This window comes from Pan troglodytes, chromosome 15 (genome assembly GCF_028858775.2).
Source record: "Pan troglodytes isolate AG18354 chromosome 15, NHGRI_mPanTro3-v2.0_pri, whole genome shotgun sequence".
In the NCBI taxonomy this organism is placed as follows: Eukaryota; Metazoa; Chordata; class Mammalia; order Primates; family Hominidae; genus Pan; species Pan troglodytes.
In genome coordinates, this window is record NC_072413.2 from 69,906,360 (window position 1) to 69,923,351 (window position 16,992).

The 16,992-nt window shown below is 43.3% G+C and overlaps 1 protein-coding gene across 11 annotated transcripts in view; it reads left to right on the plus strand.

Annotated features, from left to right (window-relative positions):
• Positions 1 to 1,128: 1,128 nt before the first annotated feature.
• The window catches only part of RGS6 (regulator of G protein signaling 6), a 631,284-nt gene continuing 615,420 nt past the window's right edge, over positions 1,129 to 16,992 (plus strand). For 7 of the 11 annotated variants that reach the window (XM_063793003.1, XM_016926311.4, XM_016926310.4 and 4 more), the window contains exon 1: positions 1,129 to 1,661. The gene's annotated coding sequence lies outside the window, so the exon portion shown is untranslated. Of the gene's footprint in view, positions 1,662 to 1,935; positions 2,023 to 16,992 lie in introns of those variants that run through there. The other 4 variants (XM_063793005.1, XM_063793007.1, XM_063793004.1 and 1 more) reach the window with 2 other exon arrangements.

A 16,992-nucleotide genomic window follows, 5' to 3' on the forward strand; every position in this document is an offset into this window, starting at 1 on the left:
TAACATAACACACATGTCTGCTTGTGTGTTATCCCATTCGACGCGAAGGCTTCAGGGCAGAGACTGCTTCCTTTATTATCCATTTCTAATGTTAGAAGAGGGTCTAACACAGAGCAGGTGCTATTTGTCTATTGAAGGAAAGAATGAATACATCCATTAATCAATGTAGAATGGCGGGAAAAGACACAATTTGGGAAGGAGACTTTACTCTTTAACTTCTGGACCCATGTGAATGAGGAGTCCAGGTCATCCATCGTTAAAGGCATTTGGGTATTTTATTTCAAGTATTTTTCCCCTTTTCTGGTGACATACTACAATTCAGGACTAAATCTCAAATTTATTCTTGATATTGCTAGCATTGATATTGCACACAAATCCCACGGTTACCGTCCAGCACTAATGATCTTGTCCTATTTCCACCTGCAGCTTCTTGCATCTAAGTACACATCGCATTTCAAAACTCCCACGTTAAAGAAAGGCATCAGTTCAAGTTACTTTCTCATTTTCTGTCTTCGACTTTTTTCTGCTTCCCCCAAGAATATCTGAGAGTTACTTTTCTCGAAAGTTCTTTTGTAGTGTTCCAGATAGGAATCATCCTGTAATATTCCAAATGCAGCGTGTGGTGTGCATGTTGAATACATAAAAATGACGAGGTTAGGAACAATATCGCTGACGATCGCGGTGTCCCGTTTTAATTTAGAGGGCGCCAGCAACACGTCAGTGAGGGAGATTCAGAAGCCGCCGGGCACCTCACCCCGGGCCGGGAATCCCTAAGAGAACCTTGATGCCGCTGAAGTTTCCGGACCGGGCCAGTCTGGAATTGACGAAAGCAGCCTCCGCCCGGTCGAGCCAGTCTCTCGGTTTTCTCGGCGGCTTCTTGAGGATGAGGAATTTCTAGGTTTTCTCCTCCTCGGGCAAATCACGGTCTGCGCCTTCCGCGGGTCTGGGAACAGGTGAGCCGTGCGGCGGCGCCCTCGGGACGCGCTCAGGTGCCGGTCCCCGCCCGCCGGCCCCTCCCTGCAGCACGCGGTCCGGGCCCAGGTGCCGGGGCCCAGGTGGCGGCGCCCAGGTGCGCGGGGCACGGGGCTGCAGCTCCGCTCGGCATCCGACAGCGGGCGCCGCTGCAGCAGCTCGCGGGCCGCGGAGCTGAACGGCTTCGCGACTTGGGGCAGCTCCTCGCGCTCGGCCCTGCTCGGCGGCGAGAACTCCGCCTGGGCGCCGCGTTCCTACAGCCGCCGGAGCCGCCAGGCGCCGAGGGAACGGACAGACCTCCGCGCACCCTTGCCGACCGGGGCGGGCAGAGGCGGGCAAGCGGCGAACGCCTGGGAGCGCGGAGAGCCAGGCCAGCCCGGAGCGCGCCGGGGACACCCTGTGCGCCCCGCGTCCTGGCACCATGCGACCCGCCGCGCGTCCTCGCGGGCCCAGGGCTTCATTCTCCGCTCGCTGAGCCCCTGCGCTCGCCACCACGGAAACTCGGAAAGAGGAGGCGAGGCTGTGGGGAGCGGCGCGGAGACCGACTAGACTTCCCCTCCGCCCCCAAGAGGCTGCCGGTCCCCGGTTCCCTGGGCTTCTCCAGCTTTATCATGAACCTGGCGCAAGGTTGGCTTTAGGAGAAATTCTGGAGCCAGAGGGAGAGTCAAGGCAATTCTTTGGTTGCTAAGGTAATTGTAGTTGTGATAGAAAATGGGCAAGAAACAAATGGGGGAAAAACATGGTTTAAAACAGTATCCTCCCTCCCCACCCCATTAATATGTGTTGATTTCATCTCCTGGGTGTGGGTGCTTGTCCATTTCAGATGCGTGACAGGTGCCCGTGTGTGTGTGTCTGCAGTTTGGGACTGTGGAAGCACGAGCTTACATAAGTGGTTAGGCAAGCTGGCGTGTGGACTTGTGTGGGATGGGTGCAGGTCTGCATATAAATCATGTTCCTGGGTTTCTGGGTGTGAAGCGCACACCGACGGGGACGAGAGCGCAGAGGATGGCGCTTTTAGATACTTCCAGTCTTCCGATGTTGTGATCGCAGGTAGGGCAGCTTTGCCTCTAATCAGGCGTTCATTAACTTTTTCCCTGAACAAGCTCGCCCATTTGTGGTTTGGAAGAAAAGAAAGCGAGTCTCCGCGGTGAGGTGTGGAGGGCAGGGGCGGGTGGGGAGGTTTGTTGTTTGGGAACTGCGCTAGCAAAGGAAGCGGTGGCTATTCGCTTGGAGAGGATGACAAATGAACTGGTTGCGTGAGGAGTGAAGAGACCGTGTTTACAGTCACCAGCAGGCTGCGTAAAGAAGTGGCCCAGTGAGACAGGGAAAGTGACCCAGAAAATTTAATTTTGTTCAGAATGAAAGCTGCTGTATTTCATTTTTGTTTCTTAATTTGACGGAATAGGAACGTTATTTTCCTTCTCTCTCGTTGAGACCAGTGGCATTTCTATGTTACAAACTGAAGATATTTGGGGTCTCGTCGGCTTGGAATTATCAATGCTTGGGAGGTGAGTTCTGATCAATACCTTTAACAACCCCAAAGAAAAACGCAAAAATAATCGAGTTTAGGTAAAACTTCCACTAGACTTTCTTTCCAGGGAAGGTGAGAGATGGAAGAACTGGGCTTGTAAGTATCAAAATGGAGTTAGAGAATGAGCTACAAGTTTGTGTGTGTATGGTCTGTCAAAAAGTGTTAAGACTGAAAGGAAACTGTTAGGTTTAGTTAAATGTGTTGACAACACGGCTCTTACATATCAATTTTCATAGGCAAATAGGTAATTACATAGAGTGGGAACTGGGACTATGGTGGGAAACTTTCTGTAAGATGTATATTCTTTATTCTTAATTTATTACTTGTTCAATGGGTGGGACTACTCTGTGAAGGAAAGTAGAGGGCTGAGGGACATTTGGTGAGACTCTTGAGAGAGAAACCTTTGCAAGCCAAATCTCGCATGCTATAGATGATAGATTCTAAGTTCTTTGATACTGTACCACTCTTAAGCTAAATTGTCCTATAAATATGATCTCATGCACCATAAACTATATATATGTAGAGAGAGTCTATTCCCAATAACTCATCCTTTCCTGAAAGAGTCTGCAAGTTCTATAAATGTCAGCTGTTGGGAGTTATTGTGATGAAGGAGAGAGGCCACCAGTGTTTCCTTTTATATATTTATTCTGGCAGATCTTAACTTTACTTCTGATTTTCTTTAAGGAATTTCAGTTAACATTCACTGAATTTATATTGCTGAGAGTTTCAGTAAAACAAGACTAGATTTTCTTTGCAGCGATAAATTCATCTTATCAAGTGAAACATTATGACAATGCTTTTGTGGCAGAAATGTTTATTTAAATGAGTCCATTTTAATTATTTATTTATTTTTGACTTGCAGAATAAGATCTGCAACATAGATGTTTTTGAAGTAAGTAGACGTTTCTTGAGAAAGAAAAATAAATTTAGGTTACTGTGGACAATTTGCCAGTAATTTTGGATGTCTCTTTGTCTACAGGGACATAATTTTATGTGAAAGTAGAATCATTCCATTTCTTATGTCTCTCATCTTCTCCCATGCATTTTATCCCCTGAACTCCTAAGACTTTGCCAGGAATTGCTGAACATTCTGTTTTGTGCCAGGGGTTAAATATCAGGCGGATGGAATAAGGAGCTGTGTGTCACATAAACATTTTTCAAAAGGATGCTCTCAGAGATCTCAATACTGGGATTAATTTTTCCTTTAGCTTCGCAGTTAGCTTGTCTTAATTCGTGTTGCTCTGAACCTAGGAATGCATTTAACCTCTTCATTTTCAGTTTCCAGCTGGAAGGAATATATTTACCAAATTTCATCTTCTTTGTAACATATGGCATGATATAAATAATTACTATACACACACTATCCTGCTGTAAGGAAAGAAATAGAATTACAAAATAAACTTTCGTGTTGAGTGATATGGATATAATATTTCAAAAAACAATTTTAACTTTTCCCCTGATTCCAAAAGTAATATTTAGCTATTGAAACAGTTCAGGAAAATACAAAGAAAAAAATAAAGGTTATCCATAATCTGCTAGGGAGAGGGAGCCACTATTAACATATCTTTAACTGTATATTCTTCCAAATATTATTCTAGTCAATTATTTCTACCCAGTCCCCCTCCCCCACACATTTTTATAAATATAAAATATAGCTTGGAAATATAACTTGGAAATGTGTTAAAGGCTTGGGAAATTACTGCTTGTTTACAGAATGATTTTGATCAGATATTAGTTTTTACTGGTGGTCCTTATTTTCAAAGAGAGTAGTTTCTTTCTTTTTCTGCTCTTTGAAAACAAGTGTTTGCACTTTGGGCTGGTAATGCTTGCGGCTTCCTTTTGGATTTAGGGATTAAAGCGTCAGAAAAGAAGTAGAAAGGTCATTGGCCATTGTGGGTGGGAGACCTGAGTTCTGGTTGCAGTTACTCCAACTTCTCCTGTGGCCTCTGGGCCTCTGTTTCCCTAAAGGGCAAAAGGTACTTTTAGATTTAACTAATTAAGCTAATGACGTATTTATTGCTTTGACATGAGAATGATCTTTGAAGAGGGCTTATTCAAACACAGAAACACCTGGGGGTCATCCTGGGCGTCTCTGGTCTCTGATTGATTCTGTCTGAGATGGGGCCCGAGAAGGTACATATCTAACAAGTCCCTGGATGATGCTGACTCTGCTGGTTTGGTGACAGTGAAAACTAGAGGGTTAAGTGTACTAGGGTTCTCTTAGAGGGATAGAACTAATAGGATATATATATATATATATGTACATATATATCATATATACATATATGCTATATATATGCTATACATGATATATATACATATGATATATGTACATATATCATATATCTATAAAGGGGAGTTTATTAAGTATTAACTTACATGGTCCCAAGGTCCCACAATAGGCTGGCTGTAAGCTGAGGAGCAAGGAGAGCCAGTCCAAGTCTCAAAACTAAAGAAACTGGAGTCAGATGTTTGAGGGCAGGAAGCATCCAGCATGGGAGAAAGATGTAGGCTGGGAGGCTAGGCTCGTCTCTCCTTTTCATGTTTTTCTGCCTCCTTTATATTCGCTGGAAGCTGATTAGGTCATGCCCACCAGGTTAAGGGTGGATCTGCCTTCCACAGCCCACTGACACAAATGTTTAATCTCTTTTGGGCAACACCCACACAGACACACCCAGGATCAATACTCTGTATCCCTCAACGCAATCAAGGTGACACTCAGTATTAACCATCAAAAGCCCACCCCTTGTCAACTTGAACCCATACACATCTCCTGAGATCATACATCATCTTCAAATAAAGACAATAATGAGGTCAAAATTGTGCATAACATAATACAACTATCCTTCGTACAACCAGAAATGCACCAATCCCCAATGCAAATACTATTACATAAAGTTAACAATACTTACATGCTGTTGTGAAGTCAATAAATCTTATGTCACATGATAAAGGAAAAGGAAATGAAGATATTTTCTTAGTATGAGTGTATATATACACAAACATGTTTTTAACAAAAGAAGGAGGAAATACTCTTGACAATTACAGTCTGTTTCTGCAGCTGGTCACATGGTCATAGCTGGTATCGATGACTACCTCCTTCTACCCATTCAGTATTCCTTTTGCCTACAGCAAGCACCTCAGCAGGTTCTTTTCCCTGGTGGAATGACCCAAACCTTTATTCCTGAAGGGTCTGGACCATTTGTAGTCCCGCCTGGATTGGGCTGTTGTAGTTTCCTGTTGACCTTAATCACAGGGCATGGTAATACTGAGAGATGCCCTAATGGATTTCCTGTGTTCCATATGTAGTCTTTCTTACCTCTGCTGTGGAGTAGTAGACTGATTTCCTCTTGATAGTCCGGGTCAATCATGCCAGCCAACACAGTAATTTTCTTCTTAGCCTGTTGACTGAAAGGTAGGAGGATCCCAAACTGTCCAGGTGGAAATCTTAACTTCCAGTTTAATGGAATCATTGTGTTTCCTGGTGGCAGCGTTCCTCCCTCTGGAACTAAGATCTCTAGGCCAGCAGAAGGTAATGTCTTGGGAACAGGAAGTAAAAATGTTGCTAGTGGATCAGTAGGGGTGATGGTGAGTGGTGCCACTTCTGCCCCTTGATTCCTGGACCTGTGAATCCTGGCTATAGGAGAAACAGTACCATGTATTGGATGCTGATTCAGAGCATACATGGCCCTCTGGAGAACTCTGCCCCAGCCCTGCAAAGTATTGTCACCTAGTTGGCATTGTAATTGTGACTTTGAAAGGCCATTCCACCATTCTATCAATATAACTGCTTCAGGATGATGGGGAGCATGGTAAGACCAGTGAATTCCATGAGCATGAACCCACTGCCACACTTCTTTGGCCATAAAGTGAGTGCCTTGGTCAGAGACAATGCTGCATGGAATACCACGATGGTGGATAAGGCATTCCGTGAGTCCACAGATGGTAGTCTTGGCAGAAGCATTGTGTGCAGGATAGGCAAACCCATATCCGGAGTAAATGTCTGTTCCAGTGAGGACAAACCTCTGCCCTTTCCATGATGGAAGAAGTCCAATATAATCAACCTGCCACCAGGTAGCTGGCTGATCACCCTGAGGGATAGTGCCATATGGAGGGGTCAGTGTTGGTCTCTGCTGCTGGCAATTTGGGCACTCAGCAGTGATCATAGCCAGGTCAGCCTTGGTGAGTGGAAGTCCGTGTTGCTGAGCCCATGCATAACCTCCATCCCTGCCACCATGGCCACTTTGTTCATGGGCCCATTGGGTGGTGACGGGTGGCTGGGGAAAGAGGCTGAGTGGTGTCCACAGAACAGGTCATCCTATTCACCTGATTATTAAACTCCTCCTCTGCTGAGGTCACCCGTTGGTGAGCACTTACATGGGATACAGATAGCTTCACAGTTTTTGACCACTCAGAAAGGTCCATCCACATAACTTTTTCCCAAATTTCTTTGTCACCAATTTTTCAATCATGCTTCTTCCAAGTCCCTGACCATCCAGCCAAGCCATTGGCTACAGCCCATGAATTGATATATAATCGCATATTGGGCCATTTCTCCTTCCATGCAAAGTGCACAGCTAGGTGCACTGCTTGAAGTTCTGCCCACTGGGAAGATTTCCCTTCACCTCTGTCCTTCAGGGATGTCCTAGAAAGGGGCTGTAGTGCTGAAGCTGTCCACTTTTGGGTGGTGCCTGCATATCGTGCAGAACCATCTGTGAATAGGCCCTAGTCTTCTCCTCTGTCAAATGATCATAGGGAACTCCCCATTAGGCCATGGGTGCAGGCTGGGGGAGAGAAGGCAGGGTGGCAGGAGTGGAGACCATGGGCACTTGAGCCACTTCCTCATGCAACTTACTTGTGCCTTCAGGACTTGCCTGAGCCAGATCACGTATATACCACTTCCATTTGATGATGGGATGCTGCTGTGCACAACCCACTTTATGGCTAGGTGGGTCAGAAAGCACCCAGTTCATGATAGAAAGTTCAGGTTGCATGGTGACTTGATGACCCACAATCAAACGTTCAGTTTCCACCAAAGCCCAGTAATAGACCAAGAGCTGTCTCTCAAAAGGAGAGTAGTTATCTGCAGAAGATGGCAGGGCCTTGCTGCAAAGTCCTAGAGGACTCCACTGTGATTCACCTATGGGGGCCTGCCAAAGGCTCCAGACAGCATCGCTATCTGCCACTGACAACTCAAGCACCATTGGATCTGCTGGATCATATGTCCCAAGTGGCAGAGCAGCTTGCATAGCAGCCTAGACTTGTTGCAGAACCTTCTCCTGTTCTGGACCCCACTCAAAACTGGCAGCCTCTCGGGTCACTCAGTAAATGGGCCGGAGTAACACACCCAAATGAGGAATGTGTTGCCTCCAAAATCCAAATAGTCCCACTAAGTGTTGTGCCTCTTTCTTGGTTGTAGGAGGGGCCAAATGCAGCAACTTATCCTTCACCTTAGAAGGAATATCTCAACAGGCCCCACACCACTGGACCCCTAGAAATTTTACTGGGGTAGAAGGTCCCTGAATTTTAGTTGGATTTCTTATCCTCTGGCTCGCAAATGTCTCACCAATAAGTCCAGTGTGTTTGCTACCTCTTGTTCTCTGGATCCAATCAGCATAACGCCAATGTAATGGACCAGAGTGATATCTTGTGGAAGCAAAAAGCGATCAAGGTCTCTCTGAATAAGATTATGACACAAAGCCATAGAGTTGATATACCCCTGAGGTAGGACAGTAAAGGTATATTGCTAGCCTTGCCAGCTGAAGGCAAATTGCTTCTAGTGGGCCTTATGGACAGGAATGGAGAAAAAGGCATTTGCCAAGTCAATGGCTGCATACCAAGTACCAGGAGATGTGTTAATTTGCTCAAGCAATGAAACCACATCTGGTACAGCAGCTGCAATTGGCGTCACCACTTGGTTAAGCTTATGATAATCCACTATCATTCTCCAAGACGCATCTGTCTTCTGCACAGGCCAAATGGGAGAGTTAAATGGGAATGTGGTGGGAATCACCATCCCTGCGTCTTTCAAGTCCCTGTTGGTGGCACTGATCTCCTCAGTCCCTCCAGGCACATGATACTGTTTTTGATTTGCTATTTTTCTAGGCAGAGGCATCTCTAATGGCTTCCATTTGGGCTTTTCCCCCATAATAGCCGTCACCCTACTAGTCAGCCAATGTGGGGGTTCTGCCAGCTGCTAAGTATGCCTGTGCCAATTATGCATTCTGGCACTGGGGAAATGACCACAGGATAAGTCCAGGGACCCACTGGACACACTATAAGCTGGACCTGAGCTAAAACTCCATTAATTATCTGACTTCCATAAGCCCCTAGCTTAAATGGAGGACCACAATGATGTTTTGGGTCCCCTGGAATCAATGTCAGCTCAGAGTCAGTGTCTAGTAGTCCCCGAAATGTCTGATCATTTTCCTTTCCCGAGTGCAGTTACCCTGGTAAAAGACCAGAGGTCTCCTTGGGGAAGGATGAGAGAAAGATCTACTGCATAAATTTTCAGTAAGGTAGTGGGGTCCTTCCTTAAGGGGACCCAGGCTCCCCTTTGTCCAAAGGGTTCTGGGTCTGTAAACTGGCTCAAGTCTGGAAATTGATTGAGGAGCTGTGATTCTCTGTTTTTATAATTCAAATTAGTCTTTTGTCCATTCAACCTAGAAGTTTTCTGTTTGTGTAATTGAAGTAGGAATGCAGTAGGCTTCCTATCAATTTCACTTTTAGGAACACCATGATTAATTAGCCAATGCCAGAGCTCTACATGAGTCAGACTATTCTGATTGCCACTTTGCCTCTGCTGTCCATTATGGTAGTTATGCTCACCTTGCCTTTGATGGTTGAGTGCTGCCACTTGGCCCCTGCCACCTCTGGATCCAATTATTCCCATTTTGTAGTTGAGTGACTGTGGTTCCCACCATTAGATCTGACATGCAGAGAATGGCAATTACAGGGCTCTTCAAAGATGCAGGTGCTGCCCTCCGAAGTCTATTTTGCAAGGCATTGGTCAAGGGTATATCTTCTGGACCCTCCCAACTGGGATGAGTAGGTCTAAAGGGACTAATCCACTCCACCACCCCAATCTCCCTAAGCCTTTGGATTCCTTCCTCTACATTAAGCCAAGGGAGATCAGGCATTTCCAGCTCACTCACAGTGGGCTGCCTTTAAGAGCTTGTGTCTATTTTTCCACAATTTCGGCTCTTTCTCTAGGAGATAAGACTCTCACTTAGTGCAATCTTAGCAGATTTGAGGCTCAGTATCTGCTTAGGAAGCTGGGAGACAGAATCCCTGAGTTCATTATTTTCTTTCTTCACTTTGTCCATTGAACTTAGGAGCAGCCAACCAGCTTCGCTGTGTTCCTTGGTTCTCCACATATGGTCAAATGTACTATGTACAGAGTCGCTAAACTCCTTGCCTCTCACGAGCGGTGAATTAGGAGTGTCAAAGGTATTTATTTTGCATAACTCTCTAAACAGTTTCTGCCAAGGACTATCAGTGTTTTCTATACTATTAGAAGTAGAGTCCTTAGCATTTTTGGGTCTAATCATATTAAGCAGCCAACTCCAGAAACCCCAAAACCAACAAAAGAACTCCATTTTTAATATTCTGTTCGTCTAGAACCACTCCTGGTACCAAAATCTGTATTAGGGTTCTCTTAGAGGGATATAACTAATAAGATATATATGTCTTAGGGAGTTTATTAAGTATTCACTTACACAATCACAAGGTCCCACAATAGGCTATCTGTAAGCTGAGGAGCAAGGACAGCCAGTCCAAGTCCCAAAACTGAAGAACTTGGAGTCAGATGTTTGAGGGCAGGAAGTATCTAGCGTGGGAGAAAGATGTAGGCTGGGAGGCTAGGCTCGTCTCTCCTTTTCATGTTTTTCTGCCTCCTTTATATTCGCTGGAAGCTGATTAGATTGTGCCCACCAGATTAAGGGTGGATCTGCCTTCCCCAGCCCACTGACTCACATATTTAATCTCTTTTGGGCAACACCCACACAGACACACCCAGGATCAATACTCCGTATCCCTCAGTGCAATCAAGTTGACACTCAGTATTAACCATCACAGTAAGCTCCTTACAGGCCAAAATGCCTGTTTGACTTTTCACAGGCTTTCACAGTAAGCTCCTTACAGGCCAAAATGCCTGTTTGACTTTTCTTTGCATCCATCCATCCAGTGCCCCAAAATATACCTGCCAATAGGTGTTCAGTAAGCATTGGTTGAATCAATATTAGTTTTCTCTTATGGAGGAATATCTTTCTGGAGTAGTCAAGACAAAAGAATAATCATCCAGAATTTGGAAACATTAAGCCTGTAATAAGAGTTGTAATCATTCATGGACCACACTACTTCAAACTGCAAAGAAAGCAAAAATGCTTATAAGTAGGCAATTAAATTGAACATTAAACCTAATGAGTTACATTAAATAATAACTAGGAATACCTGCTTGAGATGTTACAAACCACAAGGCCTACCAAATATTTCACCGTTACTTTTCTCAGGTCTGGAAGAGGCCATTTGTTTTCTACCACATACACATATTTCAAAAAATGGAAGTTTCACTATTAATTACCCTAATTACCAAGGCAGCAGATAAAGCAAGCAATCTCCCTGCTCCCCTCTCCTCATCCCCCATCCCTCCCACCAAGAAAAAAGGCTCATTAGAACTCTACCACCATTCTATAAGATAGGTCCCAATTTTATGAATGAAGAAATGTAAAACTTTAGAGAAAGAAATTAACCTGCATAAATCCACAAAGTGAAGTAGCAGCGTCAGAAGTAAGATCCAGGCCTCCTGATACCAAAGGGTGTTGTTCTTTACCACTTCCCTCTGGTGACATTGAATGTGTATATTTGATAGCTGGGAGATTCTAGCTGGCTGAAATACCCCAGTTAGAACTTTTGATTATCCTTATGTGGCTACCTTTTATATAGAAAATATATCTTTTCCTTCTACTTAGGTGTTAGTAACATAGGGTGGTACCAAGAACCACCATTTTTATGTGTGGTAACTTCAAAAAAAGTATAAATATTTGGATATGAACAAAATAGATCCTCATTCATTAATAGCTCAGGCTATGCAAATGAATTGTCTTAGAGGCTAACTGTCTTGGCATTTCACAGTATTTGGTTAAACTATCAAAGAGAAAGCCACCTTTAAATCTGTCCATGGTGGAGTTCACTCATTCACTAGTATCTGCTTGACCCAAGAACCTATTTTCTTGCACACATGGAAGCCTGCATTCTACAAAGCCAACTGAGGTGAGGTCCCCTGCATGAATGAGAGCTGGTGGTGGCACTCCCTTGGAAATACCCCAGGCACCTGTGTTGCTCTCATGAAGACCCGGCTAGTCTGGAGCTCAGACAGAGAACTGCTATTATTTGTTCTTAAAGGAGCACAACAGGCATTTTAAAATCCTGTTAATTGTGTTTCTGAACCTTAGTTTTCTCGTCTGTGAAAGAATAATTTAAAAAATACCCTTTGAGTATGTGTGACCATGAGAATAGAGGACCCTGTATGAAGTATGGGGCATAGAAAGCACAGACACGTAAGGAGATGGGACTGTCACAGCACAGTTCCTGTTTTCTAATAATTTTTAGAGTGAGTCTGTTGAGAAATAAGTATTTCAGGATAATGGTTCCTCTTTATTTTCTGTTCCTGAGGCATTGCTGTGTTAGTCAAGCATTTGATGGACTCCCAAGTCTCTGAGAATCCTGTTCCATAGTTCTCACATTGGGATTTGAGGAGGCTTGTAGAAAGCAAGTGGCCCACACATCTAAGTGGGAGAAGGCAGCGTGGGCAAGATCTCTGTGGTAGCCAAAGATGCCTCTGTTTCCTGGAGGCGAAAGGCCATTAATCACCAGCAGGAAAAGAAGTGAAAAAGGAGACTGCTGCTGCATTGATAGGGCTTATGCCAGACACACAGAGCAAGCCCATGTTTTTTCTCTGCATCCTTGGGATTTCTTACAGTGCTTGGCACATAGTAGGAGTTTGGTAAATGTTTGCTGAGTTATTGAGTTGCAGAGTGACAGCTGTGGGTCGAGGAGGAAGGATGGGCTAGTATTGGTAGGAATTCATGGACTAGCGTGAGTGCATGGATTGGTATGAGTGTGGATGCAAGGTGCACGTGGTTATAGCCTTCATTCTTACTGCTTGCTTGATTTTGCCTGGCAAGATCCACTTCATATCCATGATATAGTGAGACTGTCATCCTAGTTTCACATTATTGTTTGTCTATTCCATTGGGCTTTGGTCGGTTGGGCTTTTTTGTTTTGTTTTATAATTTATGTTTGTAATTTTATCTCCACCTCTAGCACAAGACCAATACACATAGTAAATGCTTGATAAAAATTGGTTGCCTAAACAAAAACTTGCTCAGCCTACAAAACTATGGGTCCGTCATATGGTTGTGGGCTGATCTTACAAAACAACAATCAGCATTTGTTAAGCTTGTTGCAAATCAAAGTCCTTTAAGAGATGTTAGGTGGTATTATGCCCATTTTATAGATAAGGAAACCGAGTGGAAACGAGGTTCAGTCACTTGCCCTAAGTCAGATAGTCATTGAGGAACCAAGATTTAAACTCAGATCTTTTCTGACCCCAAAGTCCTTGTGCTGTTTTATATAGCACAAGGTGGGGAATAAACAGAGACCCTACCCTTGAGATCATTTCAGTTGTATTGGAGAGATGGTAGGAATAAATAGAAAATTAGCAATAAAAGATGTTAAATGATAGTTTAGGAAAAAATGCAGGGGATTTTGTAAGTCAGATTTGGTAGCAAATAGATGATGAAGACAGTAAGTACATTATAGTTTAGTTCAGAGACAGAGCATTTTATCATCAGATCTGGAAGAGACGGGCTTCGGGAAATAGGAATAAATTTTAAAGGTGCAAAAAGGGATAATGGCAAAGTTTTCAGATGAAAGGTATTAATAATACAGTCACGTGTCACTTAATGACCAGGATACATTTGGAGAAATGTATCATTAGGTGATTTTGTTGTTGTGTGAACACCCTAGAGTGTACTTACACAACCTAGATGGTATAGCCTACTGTACACCTAGGCCGTATGGTATAGTGCTCCTAGGCTACAAACTGTGTAGCATGTTACTGTACTGAATACTGTAGGCAATTGTAGCGCAGTGGTGTTTTGTACTTAAATATATCTAAACATGGAAAAGATACAGTAACGATATGGTGTTATAATCTCATGCGACCCCCTTCATGTATGTGGTCCATCACTGACTTGTGGTGCATGACTGTAATTGGTTATTAAAACAATTGTTTGATTTCAGAGTAAGGGCTAATATAAACTCCTCATAGTTAAAGCCATCTCAGACCACCCTAGCTAAAATAATAACTCCTGCCCCTTCTCATTGCTCTTCATTGTCTTACTTGCCCTATTTTTGATCACAGCTTTATCACCATGACATTGCATTATATGTACTTATATATTGTCTGTCTCCCTCTGCTAGAATATACATTCCATAAAAGCAGGGACTCTTTTATTTCCTGTTGTAGATTCAGCATCTGTCACAGATTCTGATTCATACTAATTGTTTAAGAAGTATTTGTGAAATGAAGGAAGGAAGAAAATGCATTTTAAATATGAGTTGCAAACTCAAACACTCAATAGACCAGTTAGGTAAAGGAAATGAGGGAAGCAAGTGAGGTTTCTTCCACAATAGTAACAAGTTGTAATTTTTACAAATCAAAAGCATGTTTTGTTTGTACATTACACAGATAGAAAGTTTTTACTCCCAGAAATACATTTATATCTATTTTTCTTGAAATATGGGGTCATCTGACTCATTGTCAAGAAAGACCTGGATACCAAATAAGATTTCCTTTTCTCTAAAAGCAGAACAGCCATCCACGTGTGATGATGAATGGCACCTGACCTTGGACCTCAGGGTTGGGGTTGCCTTAGGGACAGGTGGAGAATGTGTTTAAGCGAGAAGTATGTGCTGCTCAGAAAGCCCTGTTGTTGCCAAATTTTAATTCATTTAAAAATTATTAACCAATTTCAATTAGAAAAATATTATGTATATCTACACTGCCCAATCCAAGAGAAACACCTTTTGAGCTGGCTGTATTTTATGGTGTGACCTCTCTAGAAAAAAAAGATTACTTTAAATAACATATGCAATATATTTTCTCCTTAAACTTCTATGGAAGTGCTACAGTGTTTAGATTCCAAATCAAGCAGGAAGATGCCATTATATTATTTTGCTGACCATACATCCTAATACAAAGACTGATTCAGCAGCTGGTCAAAATAGAAAGGATGCATTCACAAAGAATAAATATATTGATCACATTTTAGATTTTTTTTTTTTTTTTTTTTTTTTTAGGTGAAGGCACTTTCATTTTCAGGATAGCAGGTAGTTTAGGGCTTGGCTGTTGGTTTCTGCCGATAGCCAGGGGTATGTGACAGGAGACAAAGTAGCCGAACTCTCTTGATCTGCATTCTTCCCAGTTGCAGAATAGGGCTGAGAAATTGTGATTGCTTTGAGGTGGTTACTGAAAGAGAGTGTGTACCTGGAAACAATCTCTGGTTTAGTCAACTATTAATGGGGTTGCAGGGGCGAGATGTTCCGTACCCCAGGTCACAGCTGGCCTGGGGTCTCTGCTGCTCCTCCCCACTCCTTGTCCCGCTGGTCCGTGTCAGACAGTGCATCTATCTTCCTACCAAGGACTCATTTCCAGATAATGATTAATTGGATATGGCTTCTGTGTTCAAGAAACTTAAAATTCTGAAGAAGGAAAACAAATGGAGAGACGGAATGTGGTAAGCAAGGCCTATATATGGAAAGTTAGGGAGAGATGACTTCCTGCTGAGAGATTTTACTGAAGAGGCTAAATAGATGAATTGGACCTTGGAGGACCTAGAGGTCTGGGGCCTGCAGAAATGGGGCCAGGGGACAGAGATGGCAAGAATGTACTTGGGGCATTTCAATGTAAACAAAAGTATACAGGTGATCAAATGCAAGGAATGTGCAAAGAATATTTAATACCCACCATACAGAGTGAGGTCCTTAAAAACCTTTCTGGCAGGAGGAGTCCGTGTTGATGAACTTAAAACTTTAGTGAAAACAAGGATAGGGGAAACCTAGGTTTAAGCAAAACTGTTCAATAAGTATTTGTCATATTTACTGAAAGTAAAATGAGGAAACAAAAGTAGATTATGAGTGACATTTTACTCACCTTATGTTGGTAAGAGCAGTGTGCCACAGTGAATTTCCAGTTACTTCTTGCTGTTTTTCAGGCTGTCAGCCCCCCTTACAGTGAAATGCTTACAGGTAGTTTTGCTTTATTACAGTTAGTGTACAATTCTCATGCACAAGGGCACTCCTCCATGCCAGGCTCACTATACAAATGTTCAATGCCTTTCAGTCAGAGAGGCTGACTGCTGACTCCTGGGTCTCCCTGTGGCTAAAGGGTAAAGTGGATAGATACATCTTGGGATAAACTTTATTTAACTTAGTTGGCATGACTGATCAGGAAGTCCTCAGATACCTCACCCCTATGCCTAGGGTATTTAGTGTCATGCCAAAGCATATGCTGCCAATTCCAGGTTTTCATTTTTTGGTTTCCTTTAAGCTTTCAAAAGCTTCCCTGCAAAAATCACTTCCGCTGCCTGCCATCTGCCTTAAAACCCCCTCCCCCACTTAAAAAAATCTGTTTCTAATCCCAAGAGTCTTTTTTGTTGTTGTTTTCGAGACAGGGTCTCACTCTGTTGCCCAGGCTGGATTGCAGTGGCGTGGTCTTGGCTCACTGCAGCCTTGACCTCCCAGACTCAAGTGATCCTCCCACCTCAGCCTCCCAAGTAGCTGGGACTACAGGCGTGTGCCACCACTCTGAGCTAATTTTGTATTTATTGTAGAGACAGGGTTTCATCATATTGCCTAGACTGGTGCGAGATTCTTATATTTTCTAATTATTCTTAAAATGACCAATTGCCTATCAAAAATGTATTTGGAAATAGGTATAAGTTGAACTTTGCTTATTGGGAATTCTTGGTTGGGGGAGTTTTCTGTAGTTGAGATTACCATGTTGTTGGGTATATGAAGATGAACAGTGACGGATAAAACTAGAAGTGCAAGTTGAGGCCAGTGTGCGAAGGAACTTGAATGCCATATAATAGTGATGATAGTGATGGGGATTTAGTCTTCTCTCTGATGCAGACTAAACAAAAAAATACCAACACCCCAACTGAACTGAAGCAAAATCCAAGTATCTCAAGCAGAAATAAATTTATCTGACCACATAATCTGAGAATTCAGGCTTAGCTGGATCCAGGGACTTAGATGACGTGGTCAGCACTCTTACTCAACACCTTGTCTTCTTGACTTCCTCCTTCTATGGCACGAGAGAAAAAGAAGATGGTCACTAATATTTCTACCCTCACATCTTTTCAACAGTCACCTCACAGGGGAGGAATCTTCTTTCTTCCAGCGTCCTTATCGCAGTCTCAGGG